General features: G+C 36.9%; 1 protein-coding gene across 2 annotated transcripts in view; it reads left to right on the top strand.

Annotated features, from left to right (window-relative positions):
- Positions 1-6,124, top strand: part of ZNF644 (zinc finger protein 644) — a 123,685-nt gene extending 117,561 nt beyond the window's left edge. Inside the window, exons 8-9 of one of the 2 annotated variants that reach the window (XR_009345479.1) lie at positions 5,208-5,256; positions 5,357-6,124. The gene's annotated coding sequence lies outside the window, so the exon portion shown is untranslated. The remainder of the gene's footprint in view (positions 1-5,207; positions 5,257-5,356) is intronic. The other variant, XR_009345478.1, reaches the window with a different exon arrangement.
- The last annotated feature ends 8,573 nt before the right edge of the window (positions 6,125-14,697 follow it).

Here is a 14,697-nt window from a genome sequence, read left to right as displayed (position 1 = left end):
TCCTCTATAGAGATGTATTCTAGCAAAAGACTTCTGCATCCGCCATCTGGCCCCTGACTCAGGGAGCACATCTCACTGAATGACATAACCCAGTGGGATGCACCAAATTTGCTTAAACATGAGCACATCCTCTTCTCATAACAAAGGCTGACTATGACCCTAATTTTATATTCTATAAATTGTGTTGTGGATATTATTATGACAGTCTTCTGGGGGGGCCCGTAAACATTTACTGGTCTTGTTTTCATTGTCACAGTCACAATTTCAAGAAATATTATAAATTTCAGCTTCAGTTGAGAAGCAAATTGGATGTGCTTTAAATTTAAAAATTCATTCTTTATGTGATTAAAATACAGAAGTAAAAGAGAACTAAACTGTTTGTAACTAGACAGTCTGACTTTCCAAACAGAAGAGTGTGGGCATAGTTCCAAAAATTAGTTTCTGTTCTCTATCACAACCTTCAGATGAGCTTTACTCAAGAGAAATGTCTCTGGAGTGCTGATGTTTTAGTTTATACCTTAAACTGTGATTTCAGGCATGTTCCAGAGTAAAGGCAATCATATCCAGTATTTCCTGTCTCTAAGACAGGCTCTACTGGGCTTCTTTTACTCTGTATTACTTTAGAAGTATCTTACACTTCTGAAGGAACAGTATGATTTGTCTAAATGAAAAGTATTTTTTCCTTTTAGTACATCTTTGGTACATGTAGAGTCTGATGTTAAGCCTGAACCCATGACCCTGAGATCATGACCTGAGCTGAAACCAAGAGTTGGTAGTTTAACTGCACCACCCAGGTACCCTTCACTCTACTTTCTAATTAACACTTTATATGAAAATTAGCATTTATGAATATTTCTTCCATCAGTTTAAACTTTTAAAAATTTTTTGGGTTTTTTTTTGTTTCTTTTTTTTAAAATTCCAGTTAATTGGGGCACCTGGTTGGTTCAGTTGATTAAGCATCTGCCTTTGGCTCAGGTCATGATAACATTTTCTCAAGTTTCAAGAATAGACCTGAATAATTATGGAGACAGATGATAGTGGAGTCACTATCATGAAGGGTAGTGAAGTGAATGAAGATTGCAAGAGAGCATCATAATGTTGAGATTGTCAGATGTCCAGTCAGGTAGACCTGCTAACCTGTAAAACTGCTGAGATTAGTATAGGGAGAAGAAATCTTAATTTATAAACTCATTTAAAAATAAAAGCAATAGGCTGGATAATAGCAGTTTTAATATTTTTTAAGAATCAAGCCTGTTCAGCCAGTCTAATACCAGATCCTAAGCTTCTGTCTTGAATGTAAGCTCTACCTGATTATTAAAGGCCATTATATGGAAGATGTGGACCAGCTATTCTTTCTCCCCTGAGTTCAAACAGTAAGAAATGGGCATACTCTTTAGTGTGAAGGATTTGGGCAAAGAATGAGAAAGAATATTGTGAATTGAAGTGCATTCCTGAGAGAATTTTATTCTATGGAAGTCTTTTAAAAAGTCATTACTATCAATCAAGATACTTTAGTCTGTCTGTGACATACATAGGTAGCCCTGCAATAAGAGATGTGAATAATTACACAAGAATTAGAATGTCTTTGAGTCGGGGAGTAATTAGCCCAAACACCTAATAACACAAGAGAGAGGGGCACCTCTTTGGCTCAGTGGGTTAAAGCCTCTACCTTCTGCTCAGGTCATGGTCCCAGGGTCCTGGGATCAAGCCCCACATCGCATCAGGCTCCATGCTGAGCAGGGAGTCTGCTTCCCCCTCTCTCTCTGTTTGCCTCTCTGCCTTCTTGTGATCTCTGTCCGTCAAATAAAATCTTAAAAATAATAATAATAATAACATGAGAGAGAAACGTGGAAATACATACCCACAAAAATGGGGTGGGGTGTGCCTGGGTGGCTCAGTTGGTTAAGCAATTGCCTTCAGCCCAGGTCATGATCCCAGGGTTCTGGGATCAAGTCCCACATCTGGGATCTCTGCTCAGCAGGGAGCCTGCTTCTCCCTCTCCCTCTGCCTGTTGTTCCCCCTGCTTGTGTGTGCACGCCGTGCGCTCTCTCTGTCAAAATCTTTTTTTTAAGTTTTTTTTTTCTTTATTAAAAAAAAGACTTGTACAGATCAACATATTGACAGCACTGAGTTAATTAAGCTCTTTGGAAATGTTCTAACTGCTTTTGGAAAGCAAAGAAGTCTTCATTTTTAGCGTTGTCAGTTGACATAGTTTTGAATTGAGTCCGATTCTCATTGGCATCTATGATTTATGTATACAGTTATACATAAAAGGGAACAGCCGTTTCCTGGATAAAATTTTCAAACAAACATTTGGCATCAATGGAATATTTTTATCACACTGTCAGTGTTTTTCATCAAATGGCGTTTGACTTCCAGAAGATTCAGGCTGTTCTTAGAGGCTCTGAGAACTCTAGGGTATTAGATGAATGCCAGGTACATTACAATGAGGGCTTGGACCTGGGAACTGGAATTCTGAGAACTAGGATGCCTGACCAAGATTGAACTGTCTGTTTTTGCTAGTATAGACCCAGGAAGATATCGATAGCATTTTAGATTGAAAATTTTCAACCTCATTCAAACAGCCTGTTAAAAGCCATATTCTCTTGTATCTGTAAAATTAATAGAGTTTGTGTAAGAATATGTTCAAGATTTAGTTCTGTGCAGTAGTGTGCTGGTAAGTGTTCTACTATCTGGTTTTCCAGGCAAGGAGTGTGCGGTTTTGGGGGTGGAGGAGTGGAAGTGGGGTTGGTAAGCAGGGGTCTGATTTTTGACATTTGCCAATTTCTGTGATGTAAATAACCCCCACCATGCAGTTGCAAGCTACCAAAATGATATCACTGAAGCAAAGTTGGGAAGAGGTACACAGTTGCCTCTTGCACATGAGTGGTCCTATGTCAGGTATACAGTAAAACACCAAAGTTCAGAAACCTCACTTTGTGTCATTCAGTGACAGCCACCATTGTCATTATGAAGTAGAACTTCTTACTCCCACCTTGTGGCAAATGAAATATAAAAGGCATGCCTAACAAACACCTGGCTTCTCCAACTGAAAGCTGTGATTTTTAAATCCTACTGAAGACTATATTATGTAACAGAAGATTCCCCCATGGTACTGGTCTTTGTAGTAATATCACCCAGTCCTGTGTATGTTCTCACTGCCATAAACAGCAAACGAAATGCTTATAGGTCAACAGAACTGGTTCTTAAAAGCAGTAAGCACAACCTTCAGAATAGAAAAAATCATTTGGAGGCATGTTTATAGTATTTTTGGTGGATTTTATTATTTTTGGTGTTAAAAAGACTGTTAATGCACTGAGAAACAGTGTTTACCTTTCATTTAAAACCTGGCTAGAAACACATTTCATTGCAGTTCAAGAATTTCTCAATTTGCTTATTTTTGGAAACAGTAGAGCCATTCTATTAACGTAACAGTTTATGGCCACTACCTCCTTACTTCATTCTCAGACCTTCACATATCTTTATAACTCCAGCATAAATTTTATCTCATATCTTAAGTCTCTCTGTGAAAGACTTTTTGTAAAACAGAATGGCATTAACTTCCCCAGTGCCAGAATTCCCAAATGCCTTGGGTTCCTGACCATAAAACAAATCTTGGGTAGGAATTGGAAAATCTAGTTGCTTTAACATTTACTTAAGAATTCCTGCTTTTTGTATTTAAAAGATAAAACCATTTAGCAAAAATCCTCCTGAACCTTCAGAGAGAAAGCAAATGGATTCTTAGAACACAGTCATTCCAATCATGGCATGGTTAATATTCATTCTGAACTGATAGTATTCAGGATAACACTTATGTTGCTATTTACAGTGAACTTTCACATGGATATCCTCCCCATTACATAATCCTGAATAACACTGGTAACATGAAATGTCAACTGTCCAGTCTCAGAGCCCCTGCCAATAATTAATATGTATTTATTCAATAAGTAGGTGATAGGTGCTTTCTGTGGTGAGCCATTGTGGAATCTGTCAAAATGAATTACGACCAGTCCATTAGTATTTGACTTAAGCTGGGCAGGGTGTAGAAATGCTCACACATATTTATATTACATGAAATTTTTATTTTCTCTTATCACTGGAAGAGAATTTAAACTCAAATAGGTCATCACCATGGCCCTAATAAAATTTTTGTTGTTAGATTGGTTGTTTTCTTTTTTTGGCTAATTGTTTAATGTAAATAATAATCATAGTTGATGAATACCTCAGTAAGTCAATGAGTTTTATATACCACACATCTAAGGTCATTCTCCAGATTTACTTTTTCACTGAATTCTTGCCCGACAGTAACAATTAATTACTTAATTACTGTGAGTTAGCAGAGCTATTCTGCATTGCTGTTGGCTAATGAATCCAGTTCATTGGCTGGTTCTGAAAGGGCTGACATAACATGTCACTGATAAGAGTAGAAGAGGATGGGAAGAAGGATGAAGAGGAAAGCAAACTCTAGTCAATATATGAAGTCACACTAACACAACATCACAATCTGTGCCCAAGGAAGAGATGAAATAACATACAGAAGTCTTCCTGATCATTTGCCTTAACATTACATTTTTATTCTCCTCTGATATTAAGAAAAAAAATTAGTAGTAGCATGACATTTCTGAAACTATTATTTATAAGTTGTATTTTGGGAGAAATTGAAATAAGTTTCATGGGATAAAGAAAAGATGAGGGAAATCTTGATAAATTAAATATTAAGTTGGGGTGGACCAGGGTGAAAGCATCAGAAGGTAAGTAGAAATACAGAAGTAAATTGGGTGTTTCTACCAAGTGCTGATCCATTTATCTAATTCTTATTCACAGTATAATTAGGTGGAACCATGTGAAATAGCTGATATTCAGCCATTTTTGACCTACAGAAATGGTCATGGGTGTGGTTCAACTTTATAATTAACTATGAACTATTGGAAGCAAGGTAAATTTGTAAAATACATGAAAAAGCACATTGAACTATCCATGGCTTCTAATAGTAGGGAACTAGAAAAACAATCCAGAAAAAAAGTTTTTAAATGCTGTAGTCAACTCTTTAGCCTCAAATATATGGACTTTTAATCCAAAATACTCTCCATTTACTTGGGGAAGGTTTGAGAAAACTACATGTTTGCAAGGATTGCAAGCTAGTTAAGCAGACATTTTTTATTAGCTCCAAAGGAATGTAACACCAAACAGTGTTTTTCATTTTTAAGAATCTGGAGGACGGTAACTTTAGAAAAGATCAACAACTGTCACATGCTGGTGAGTATTAGCCAGTCTTTCTGCAGTGACCATGCAAAACTTCCTCAGCTTTGGAGTCTCCCACCCACAATGTAACTTTGACCTGTGTTGCTGTTCACAGGTCCTCCACCATCCTATAGCAGGAGAGTGAATGGGGGTCTTCAAGCAAGCATTCGGGCCTGGTTGTGCCAGCTTTGCCCTGGCCCACCCCTGGCCAGAAGTAGGATGTGGACTCTGAAGAGAACCACCAGCATGTTATTCTTGCCACTTCTCATCCATTATTTCTGGGTCATTTGAGACCAGCTTTCTGTGTTTTTTAACAGATCTTAATATGTATGATATATATTAATATATACATTTGTATATGTTTATAAAATACTGTATGTATATGTATATATAATGGAATATCATCTAACCTTAAAAAGGAGATCCTGCCATCTGCAACAACATAGATGAACCTGGAGGACGTTATGCCAAGTGAAATAAGCCAGACACAGAAAGAAAACTACTGCATAACCTTATTATATATGGATCCTAAAAAAGGTTGGATACATAGAAGTAGAAAGTAGAATGGTCTTTACCAAGAGGGGAAAATGGGGAGATGTTGGTCAAAGGGTATGAAATTGCAGTCCCATAGGATCAGTAAGTCTGGAAAGCTAATGTACAAGGAGATAACTATAGCTCTTAATACTGTAGTGAATACTGGAAATTTGCTCAGAATGTAGATTTCAGGTGCTCTGACCACAAAAAAAGTAACTATATGTAGACATGGGTATGTTAATTCACTTGACTCTAATAATCATGTCACTATGTGTATGTATGTCAAAACACCAAGTTGTACACCTTAAATATATACAGTTTTTATACTGAATAAATGATAAAACCATAACATTGTTTTTAGCCTTGAAACTGCAGTTTGAGCAGGGCTAAGTAGGGGAATACTCAGTCCTCTCCTAGTTACTGTTAACTAGGGCTGCTCAATGGCAAATGTGCCAAAAACTCACTAATTCATATGACTAGTGGTTACTACTAGCTGTCAGCTTGGACTTTAGCTGGGCTTTTTCTTGAACATAATCATGTAGCCCTGGGCATTCTCCCAGAATGGTGACTGTCCTCACTATCACTCATTCCAAGAATAAGTGTCTCAAGAAAAAGCTGGGTGGAAATAGTATCGCCTTTTCTAACTGCAGTTTAGCTGCAGCCTGAAAATAACAGCCCACATTCTAGGTACCTTGGGGAGCAGACTGGACTCTGTTCACAACGAATTGTCATAATTTGAACTGTCTAGTGGCTTTATCTATATTACCTGACTCAAAACTCAAGTTTTGATGGTGTTTGTTGAAATATTTACAGGGAGGGTGCCTGGGGTGGCTCAGTTGGTTAAGCGACTGCCTTCGGCTCAGGTCACGATCCCAGAGTATAGGGATCGAGTCCGGCTTCGGGCTCCCTGCTCCATGGGGAGTCTGCTTCTCCCTCTGACCCTCTCTCCTCTCGTGCTCTCTCACTGTCTCTTTCAAATAAATAAATAAATAAAATCTTTTAAAAATATATATATTTACAGGAGGACATTTTAGTTACTGCTGCAAGGAGGAATAACAGTTGGGGCAAACACTATCTTGATGAAAAAGCTTGGGAGAAAAGACTGGGGAATGAAGTGTCGTTAAGGGCTTAGAAAAACTCTCTACATGGAAATCTAGAAGGCCACACACATGTATAGCATTATGTGCATATTCAAGAAGGCCCTATCACCTCTGGCTGACCTTGAGGCTCTGCACAATCAGAAAGAAAGCTAACACAGTTGTAAGCCTGATGGTGTGCTGTAGGTATGCCTCAACACACATTCAAAATCCCTTGGCAAAAGCCAATATTCTGTGGGTTCCAGGCCTTTATTATTATGCAATTATTAGTTGACCACTAAGCCAACCAAGCAGAAACTGCAGTGGCTTCGCATAGGAAGGGATGTAGTTGTACAGGACTAGTTCAGAAATGTCACTAAACCGCAGACCCTAAGGAGAGAGAATGAAACTAATTTCCAGACTTGCCACATTATAATAACCAATATATGCAGTTTTCTAAAAACAATGAGGCATGCTATGAAACAAAGTATGACTCCTCAAAAATATTTTTTAATCCAATAGAAAGTGTCCAGAAAACGCCCAGGTATTGGACTTTGTAGGAAAAAATCTCAAATAAACTACTTTAAATATGTTCAAAGGAGGGGCACCTGGGTGACTCAGTTAAGCATCTGCCTTTAGCTCAGGTCATGATCTTGGAGTCCTGAGATCCAGTCCTGCTTTTGGTTGCCTGCTCAGTGGGGAGTCTGTTTATGCCTCTGCTCCCCACCTCAATTGGGTACTCACTCTCTGTCAAGTACATAAAATCTTAAAAATTGAGAAACTAGAAAAAGCAAACTAAACTCAAAGCAGGCATAAGGATTTTGTTTTGTTTTCCTTTTGGTTTCAGGTTAGAGATCCCCAAATCCTATGAGCTTCTCTTAGATGATGTGTCTTTATTCTGTCCTCACTAATGGTCCCAAACCTTGATTACTAAATGGGGGGAAAAGAACTGCCCCCTCCTCCTACCCAAGTATTGGACGTCTTTAACAGAGACAATTGAAAGTGTAAATGTAAACAATGTGAGAAATCCAATTTTTTAAAAAGATTTTATTTATTGGACAGACAGAGATCACAAGTAGGCAGAGAGAGAGAGAAAAGCAGGATCCCCGCTGAGCAGAGAGCCCAATGTGGGCGCCCCGACAAATCCAATTTTTAAGTTGTAGAATAGAAATGTCAATATTAGATATTTTCAAGCTCCTTTGTACTTTGTACTTACCATATATCCCTGATAAAATAAGATGATGTCAAAATATTACAAGCCAGGGTCCCTGGGTTGCTTAGTTGGTTAAGTGACTGCCCTCGGCTTAGGTCGTGATCCGGGAGTCTTGGGATCGAGTCCCACATCAGGCTCCCTGCTCCGCAGGGAGTCTGCTTCTCCCTCTGACCCTCCTCCATCTCATGCTCTCTCTCTCGCAAATAAATAAATAAAATATTTAAAAAATAGAAAAAATTTAAAAGCCATATAAAAGGGGCGCCTGGGTGGCTCAGTGGGTTAAAGCCTCTGCCTTCAGCTCAGGTCATGATCCCAGTGTCCTGAGATCGAGCCCTGCATTGGGCTCTCTGCTCAGCGAGGAGCCTGCTTTCCCCTCTCTCTCTGCCTGCCTCTCTGCCTACTTGTGATCTCTCTCTCTACTTGTGATCTCTCTCTGTCAAATAAATAAACAAAATCTTTTTAAAAAGGCTTAAAGAGAAATAATGAAGATAATAGATTAAATACAATAGAGAAAATAAACATAACTAAAAGATCCTTGATAAAAGTCAGCAAACTTGACAAAAGTCTACACAGATCAAGAAAAAAGCCTCAAATTACTAAAATCAGAAATGAAAGAGAGGACATTACTACTGACCTTACAGAAATAAAAAAATATAGGGGAGATACTATGGGCAATTATATGCCAACCAATTAGATAACTAAATGAAATAGATAAGCCTAGAAACACAAAACAGATTCAAAAGAAATAGAATACTTGAACTATCTAAGAAAAGAGATGGAGTTAGTAATTAAATAAAAAAAAGCCCAGGACTAGATAGCTTCACTGGTGAATCCTTCCAAATATTTAAAGAACAACTAGCATCAATCCTCAAAACTCTTTCCAAAAAATAAAATAGGAGAGAATGTGTCTTAACTCATTATATGAACCCAGTGAACCCCTGAAACCAGGATCAAAGACTAATAGGAAAATTATAGACCAAATCTCTTATGAATAGAGATGCAAAAATCAACAAAATACTTGAAAAACTAATCCAGCAGCACAAAAGTATTCTATTCTATGACCAATTGGAATTTATCCCAGGAATGGAAAGCTGTTTCAAAATTTGAAGATCTCTATAGGATAAAGTGCGAGAACCCATCATCATTTCAATAGATGCAGAAAAGAGCATTTGGCAAAATACAACATCCTTCTATATAATATAAATACATACAAATGGTGACAATAAGAATATATAGTGGGGGGAGGGGTAAAAGTTTTTATATGAAAGTGAAGTGGTAAGCTTAAAATAGACTTGTAAATATATTTTATGTAAATCCCAGGGTAACTCTGAAGAAGATACCTATACAAGTTACACACACACAAAAAGTATCAATTCAAAAAAAAAAAAAAAAAAACACCACAGCAAGAGAGAAAAGGCTAAAAAAGAACGACAAGACCGAACAGTTCACAAAATGGCAAAAGTAAGTCTTACTGTATCAATAATTATGGATTAAATTTAGAACCAAAAGACAGAGTGACTGAATGGATATTTTTAAAAAAACTAGATCCAACTATATGTTGTTTACAAGAAACTCACTTTAGGACACACATAATCTTAAAGTGAAGAGATGAAAAAAGAATGCTTAACTAGAGTAAGAAAAGACTCGAGTAAAATCAGAATTGAAAGGAGGAGACATCACAGTGGATGTCTCAGAAGTAAAAAGAGATGTATAAACAATTATATGTCAATAAGTTTGATATCCTAGAAACAATAGAGAAATCCATAGAAATATGCAACCTATCAAGCCTGGGTTGAGAAAAAAATAGCCTGAATGACCAATAACAAATACGGAGATTGAACCAATAATCAAAAACCTACTATAGAAGAAAACCCCAGGAGCAGAGAGATGGCTTTACAGGTGAATTCTAACAAACATTCAAAGAATTAATACCAATTCTTCTTAAACTCTTCCAAAAAATAGAAGAGAGAACACTTTCAAGCTTGTTTTATGAAGCCAGCATCACAGTGGTATCAAAGCCAGACAAAAGCACCACAAGAGGAGAAAATTACAGGTCAATATCTCTAATGAATACAGATGCAAAAATAACAAAATCTAGCAAACTGAATTCAATAGCACATCAGAAGTCTCACCATGATTAAGGGGGATTTATCCCTAGGATATAAGGATGGTTCAACTTAACAAATCAATAAATGTGATAGAACACATAAACAGAATGAAAGATATAACCCAAATCATCTCAGTAGATGCAGGAAAAGCAAGAACAAGTTGAAGGTATCATACCCACTGATTTCATAATATATTGCTAAGCGATAGTTACCAGAACAGATTGGTATAGGCATAAAAACAAACATAGAAGCCACTGGAAGAGAATGGAGATGCCAGAAATAAGTCCACACATTTATGGTCAACTAATCTTCAACAAGAGTGCCAAGTATGAAGGGGAAAGGAAGGTCTCTTCAGTAAGTGGTATTGAAAAAAACAATATCCACCTGCAGAAGAATGGGACTGGACATCTCACACCATATTCAAAAATGAACTCAGTGGATTAAAGTCTTAAATGGAAGGCCTGAAACTATAAAACTGTTGAAAGATAACATAGGTAAAATGCTTCTTGCCGTTGGTCTTGGCTACAAAACACCAAAAACGTTGGCAACGAAAGCAAAAATAGGTAAGTGGGATTGCATCTGAAATGCTACAGAGCCAAGAAAACAACATACTGAAAAAGTATCCTGTAGAATGGGAGAAAGTATATGCAAACCATGTATGTGATAAGGGTTTAATAAGGGTTCAGTGAGGAGCTCCTATAATTTCATGGGAAATAAAAACAAAAATATTTTCTTAATGGGCAAAAGACCTGAATAGACATGTCTCAAAAGAAGACATGCGAACATATAAATAGCCCAAAGGTACATTAAAAGATGCTCAATATCCCTAATTGGCAGGAAGTGCAAATCAAAACTACACTGAGATTAGAATGGCTGTTAACAAAAAGAAGAGATACCAAATGTTGGTGAACATGTGGAGAAAAGGGAATCTTTGTATTCTGTTGGTGGAAATTGTAAATTGGGATAGCCATATGGAAAATAGTATGGCTGTTCCTTTAAAAATTATAAATAGAGCTACCATATGATTCAGCAACTCATCCCTTGGCTATTTATGTCCAAAGGAAATGAAATCAGTATCACAAAGGCATCTGGGATTCCATGTTCATTGCAGCATTACTCACAATAGCTATGATATGGAAACTGTCTCTCACACATCTCTCTCTCTCTTTCTCTCTCTCTCTCACACACACACACATACACACACACTAGAGTATTATTCAGCCTCAAAATAAAGAGGAAGTCCTGCCTTTTGCAACAACAAAGATGAACCTGGAGGACATTGTGTCAAGTGAAATAAGCCCGACACAGAAAGACAAATAAATACAGCATGATCTCACTCTCACATGTGAAATCTAAAATTGTTGAACCCATAGAAACAAAGAATAGAACATGGTTGCCAGAAGGTAGAAAAGTGGGGAAGGGGGGGAAATGGGATGTTGCTTACAAAGTATCAGTTATGTAAGATGAATAAGTTCTAATGTACAGCATAGTGACTAAAGCCAACATGTATATTGTATACTTGAAATTTGTTAATATAGTAAATCTTAGATTTACCACACACACACACACAAATGGCAACTAGATGGGGTGATGAATATGCTAATTATTTTGATTGTGATAATCATTTAACAGCATGTACCTACATCAAAGCATCAAGTTATACACTTAGACTATATACAATTTTTATGTAATGATTATACCTCAGTAAAGCTAAAAAAAAAAATACATCCTTTATGATAAAAAGAAATTTCAACAAACGGAATATAAAAAAATTCCTCAATCTGATAAAAGACGTCTGAAAAATCCACAGCTAGCATCATACAGAATATATGCAGAAAAGACTGAAAGTTTTGTTCTTAAGATCAGAAGCAAGACAAGGATGTTTACTTGCTCTCAGAACTTTTATTCAACATTATACCAGAGGTTTTAGCCAGAGTAATTAGTGAAGAAAAAGATACTCATATTGGGGGGGAAAAGAAGTAAAATTATCTCTGCTGATGTCATGATGTTACACATTTGGAAAACCTTACACCCTTGATATGTATGCCAAGACCATTCAATGGAGAAATAATCGTCTTTTTAACAAATGGTGATAGGACAATTAGGTATCTTCATGCAAAAGAATGAATTTGGGCCACTGCCTCACACCATATGCAAAAATTAACTCAAAATGGATCAACAACCTAAATGTTACCAGAGCTAAAACAAAAAATCTTGGAGAAAACACATCTATAAATCTCCGTGACATTGGATTAGTCAACAGTTTCTTAGACATAACAAAACGTAAGGAACAAAGGAAAAAAAAATTGAACTTCAATGAATTAAAAGCTTTTGCATCAAAGGACATTACCAAGTAAGCAAAAAGACAACCTACAGAGTGGGAGAAAATGTTTGCAAATCATGTGTCTCATAAGGATCCGATATCCAAAATATATAAAGATCCCTTACACTTAAGTAATAACCCAATTTAGAAACAGGCAAAGAATTTGAGTAGACAATTCTCCAAAGATTTTTAAATGGCGAGTAAGCACATAAAAAGATGCTCAATATCAGTCACCAAAGAAATGCAGACTGAAACCACAGTGAGATACCACTTTACACCCACTAAGATGGCTATAATAAAAGATGACAAAATGTGTTGGTAAGGATGTGGAGAAAGTGGAACCTTTATGTCACTGGTGGGATTTTAAAATTGTATGGCCACTTTGGAAAACAGTTTGGCATTTCCCCAAAAATGAAGAATTGAAAATATGTTCACACAAAAGTTTGCGTGTTAATTTTCACAGTAGCACTATTCATAATAGCCAAAAAGGAGAAGCAGCCCAAGTATCCACCAACTGATGAATGGATAAACAAAATGTAGTATATCTGTACAGCAAAATAATACCCATAAGAACAAAGGAAATACTAACACATGTAAAAGGTGGATGTATCTTGAAAATATTATGCTAATGAAAGACGCCAAAAGTAAAAGGTGAAATACTGTATGATTGCATGTATGAAATCTAGGCAAAGCGAAAGTACATAGGTGGCTGCCAGGGAATTGAGGGGAAGGGATGTGCAGAAGGAAGAAGGGGAAATGGGAATGACTGCTAACTGATGTGGAGGTTCTTTTAGTGTGATAGAAATTTCTGGAATTACTGTGAATATACTAAAATGCACTAAATTGCAAACTTGAAAGTGGTGAGTTTTATGAATATGAACTATATTTCAATAAATAAATTACAAAATAAGGGATGGAAAGGGAGTCACTAAATCCAGCCTACATTCAAGGAGACAGGAATAAGATTCCACCTTCTGATGGGAGGAATGTCAAAGAATTTGTTGAGCAAAGTTTTCCAAATCACACATACTATATTCATTCATCTGAATGGCTAATATTGAAGACTGGCAATAAATGTTGGCCAAGAGCAACCAAAACTCTCATACATTGTTGATGAGAATATAAAATGATACAACCACTTTGGAAAACATTTTGGCAGCTTTTTATAAAATTAAATATATGCTTACCATGATCCATGACATACTTAACATGACGATCACATCCCTGGATATTTATTCAAGAGAAATAAAAACATATCCACACAAAGTCTTCTACATAAGTATGCATAGCAGATTTATGCATTATAAACCAAAGCTGGAAGTAACAGTATTGAATAAACTGGGGTTTATCCAAACAATGGAATACTACTCAGCAATAAAAAAGAATGAACTACTGATACAGGCATAAACACAAGTAAACTTCAAGAACAAGCTGAGTGAAAGAAGCCTGACACAAAAAAGAAAATAAGGTATTGTTCCAATTTACATGAAACTAGAGAAAAGACAAACCTAACGTATTGTTACAGAAGGCAGGTTAGAGGATGCTTGGGGTGGAGATGGGACACTTTGACGGCAAAGGGACATTCTTTTTGGGTGATGCTATTGCTCTCTCAAACAAGGGAAGTGGGACACTTTGACTTCAAAGGGACATTCTTTTTGGGTGATGAAATTTCTGTATCTTGATTGTGGTAGTGGTTACACGAATTAGTCAAAATATGTAGAAATGAATAAATTATATTCTATATAAATTAACTCTTTAAAAAGTTAGGCAAAAAGTTCATCCAGAATCTAACCCTCTCTTAACTGTTTCTATCCTAATCAAAACCCCTGGTTTATCACAACAGGCTTCTAACTTTACTCTTGCCCTCTTTCAGCCTATTCTCAACATAGCATTCAGGTGATGCTATTAAAACACAAGTCATGGGACACCATTTGTCTGTTTAAAATCCTGCAGTGGCTTTCAGTCTTACTTTAAGCAAATGTCAGGGGAAACAATTTACAGTAACCCTTTATGTGATCTGCCTCTATGGTCCATCCCCAACATCTGTCTGCCTCCTTTTCCACTCCAGCATTCTGGCCACTTTGTTGCTTTTTGAACCCCCCAGGCACTTCCTACCTCAGACCTGTACATTACTGTTCCTTTTGCTTTGGGAGCTTTCCCCCAGCATTCCTACATGGCTCTCTTTCTCACTTCCTTCAAGTC

Source organism: Mustela lutreola, chromosome 10 (assembly GCF_030435805.1).
Source record: "Mustela lutreola isolate mMusLut2 chromosome 10, mMusLut2.pri, whole genome shotgun sequence".
NCBI classification, from domain to species: domain Eukaryota; kingdom Metazoa; phylum Chordata; class Mammalia; order Carnivora; family Mustelidae; genus Mustela; species Mustela lutreola.
The sequence above is the reverse complement of the archived record's forward strand: the minus strand, read 5'-3'. Positions and strand labels throughout refer to the sequence as shown.